The sequence below is a fragment of the Pteropus medius genome, unplaced genomic scaffold (assembly GCF_902729225.1).
Source record: "Pteropus medius unplaced genomic scaffold, Ma_sr-lr_union100, whole genome shotgun sequence".
NCBI classification, from domain to species: Eukaryota; Metazoa; Chordata; class Mammalia; order Chiroptera; family Pteropodidae; genus Pteropus; species Pteropus medius.
Genome location: NW_024354142.1, coordinates 185,951 through 189,417, shown reverse-complemented (window position 1 = coordinate 189,417; position 3,467 = coordinate 185,951). Strand labels below are relative to the sequence as shown.

At 34.9% G+C, this 3,467-nt stretch overlaps 1 pseudogene; it reads right to left on the bottom strand.

Annotated features, from left to right (window-relative positions):
- Window positions 1-213: 213 nt before the first annotated feature.
- LOC120594081 (olfactory receptor 8J2-like) lies at window positions 214-2,565 on the bottom strand (annotated as a pseudogene).
- Window positions 2,566-3,467: the final 902 nt, after the last annotated feature.

Below are 3,467 nucleotides of genomic sequence, written 5' to 3'. Positions count from 1 at the left end.
CTGACATTGTTTTGAAAAATTGACATGGGTTATCCAGGAATCTCTTCAATGCGTCCTTCACATCCTTGTTCCTTAGGCTGTAAATGAGGGGATTCAGCATTGGTATCACTAGCGTGTAGAAGACCGAGGCCATTTTATCTGTATCTAATGAGTCGTTGGTCTTTGGTTGAAAATACATGAAGAGAAGAGTCCTGTAGAACACAGTGACAGACGTCATGTGAGATGCACAGGTGGAAAAGGCATTTGTCGCCTCTCTGAGGAACGTATCCTCAAAATGGCAAGGATGATGTTGCAGTAGAATATGAGAATAATAATCATAGAGAAAAACAAATCGGTCCCCGAAAAGGTAAACACAGCTGTTTCTGGAATGTAGGTATCAGAACAGGACAATGCCAACAAAGGGATGTTATCACAGTAAAAATGGTTGATTACATTGGAAGAGCAATAGGACACAGAGAATACACAGGAAGAGGCAGTCAGTGCTGTGGTCAAACTGTGGAAGTATGTGAAGGACACCAGCAGGAGGCAGATCTGTGGAGACATCACCAATATGTAGCGCAGGGGGTTGCAAAAAGCCACGTAGCAGTCATAGGCCATTTGTGACCAGCATGAAAATCTCGCCACAATACAAACTAATGTGCATCCATAGTAGAATATGTTTTTTTGTTTGTTCGTTTGTTCGTTTGTTTGTTTGTTTGAAATCAAGAAGTTAACCAGCATTTTAGGGGCAATGACAGTAGAGTTTCCAAGATTGATGATGGCCACATGCTCGAGGAATAAGTATATCAGAGTCTGAAGTTGAGATTGGCACTGGGGAGGGTGACGATGCCCATGTTCCCTGCCACAGTCAGCCCATAGATGACCAGGAAAACCAAGAAAAATGGGAGCTGGAGTTCCAAATGGTCTGAGATTCCTATGAGAATGAACTCAAGTCACCTGAGTGAGATTCCCTGGAGCCACTGACTGTTGCTTTCATCACTGAATGGTGACTTTTTTAAATTTCACTACCAGGAACCTATTCTACCTGACAGAGGGCTTTAATAGTTGACATAGAACAGCAAGTGAATTATAATTTTGCATACTCACAAAACTAATATCTAGCTACATAATATCTAGCTACATGCTATCCCATAATCTATTTCACTTAACTGTGTGTCGTTTCTTTGTCTTAATTCAAAGATGCTTAATTTCATGCATCAAATATGTATCTGATGAGCTCATCTGATGATGTTGCACTGGTTTTCCTATATCTCTTTTATCTTCCACTACTGCATCTAAAAAGAATTAACCTTCCTGTACACAGACATCTGCTGAGACCCACTCCTAAGGTTCCTACATAAAAAATGCTAGAGTTTTACAAGTGTCTGAAGTCCCCAAAGACATTCCCACTGAAATATGAATCCCCAGATCAAGTTCTGATTGCTCAGAGAAAGAAAACCAAATTAAATGCTCATTAATCAAGTCTCCATGCAAAAACTTTACCCAAAGAATGAAAAATGTAGAGACAGCTTAGGGACTCTCCCAGATGCTCATACTGAATAACAACCACATGCAATGATGCCATACTTTGGTGTTTGGAATTGTACCCCTGTATCTGGGAAGTGTTGTTGCTGGGCCTAGGATGGAGAACATTCAACAGTTATAAAGAATAGGGCTCTGGACCCAGTGATCAATTTTAGTGTAAATATGGGGAATACACTGAATGGAAAGCCTCTATTTTTGTGTCAAGAACACACCATGATATATTTGCCAGAAATATCAGATGACATGCAACATAAAGTCAAAATATGAATGGTTATCAGCAAACATATCAATATTTTTATTAAATTAATAAGGTACTCATCATGAAACTGATCTTACTTATAGTTTTAAATTAAAATTATTTGATTAAAAACATATTTTATATAACCTGGTGACCTCTCCTCAAACATAAATATTATAATTAAATATCCTAATTTTTAATTTTATTTTTTGTGTGGAATTTTCTAGTCTACGAGCTTTATAAGTGAAAAGGGCATGTCTAAATAGTTTTCCTTTGTATTAATAGCCTCTAAAATAATACCCAGGTAAAAGTAGATGTTCGAAAAATTTCAAAAGACTGATTGACTGATGGGATGAATGATAAATGAGTGAATGAATACAATATCCATCTTAAAATTCTGAAATAAATATGAGGATTTTGTTTCCAGGGCCGTAATCTCTCTTTAATGTGATTTTAGCTTTGATAAAGAAGTAGTAACAACCTGTATATTGTTCCCTAGAGTATTCTCTACTCCAGGGCACAACACAACTACTTTTTCTTCTTCTGATGTTTCTAATATTTAATAAGGTTGTAGCACATTCTAAGCTCTAAAATTAATGAGGCAAAAGACAAATTGTGGACAATAAAGAGGAAATTACAAAGCTTTTTACCAACCTCAAGTTCTCATTACAATGTATTTAAATCCTTGAGGTTCTTCCCAGAGCCCAAACAGCCACATGAAGTTTTCGTGGTAGCTTCCTCTGTAATGTCCACTGCGTATTGCCTTTCATGTGACCAAAGATGCAGGCTATTCTATGCTTCATTCGATACTTCCTTCCCTGATAAGCTCCCCCAACTTCTCCATCTGTTTAGCATTCCTATAACACTGAAAAGAGTTTAATTAAAAAAAAAAAAAAAAAAACTATTTCTTTTCCACTTTTTGTTGTATTTGATGCTTTTTTTAAACTTGACCTCTCATTTGAATCTTATTATTTATTGTATAGGAGGTCCATTTTCCATTTTCTAAGCCTTGAATATACAATTTAATGAACTTCCCTTGGTCAAGCAGACAAAATTTTAAAACAATACCATCACCGAATTACAAATTTCACCTTTCAAAATATTTGTAAGAAAGATATACACACATTTACATGCATATAAACATAAATATGCAGAAAAATCACATTATAGATAACATGTTTTTATTATCCACATTAAACAATAATTTTATCTTATAAGATTTATTATTTTAAAGTATACATAATTACATAAAAGCTAAATTTCCATTGATTCAATATCCATTCTCAGCCCCTCCACTCCATCTCAAGGCAATAACAATAACTATTACAACCTTTTATTGTTTTTCCAAATCTTTTTATTTATTTTTATTCTGGTAAGAACACTTCACATGAGATCCACTGTCTTAACAAAATTTTAAGTACACAACAGAGGAATGCTTAGTATAGGCACAGTGATACATAACAGATCTCTAGAATTTAATCATCTTGCATAACTGAAAATTTATATTTATTGAATAGCAAAACTCATTTTCCCATTCCTCCAGCTCCCGGCAACTACCATTCTACTCTCTACTTCTATATGTTTGACTATTTTATATACCTCACACAAATGATATCATGTAATATTTGTCATTCTACGACTAGCTTATTTCACTTAGTATAATGTCGTTGAGTTTTATCCATATTTTTTTTCATAAAATACATTT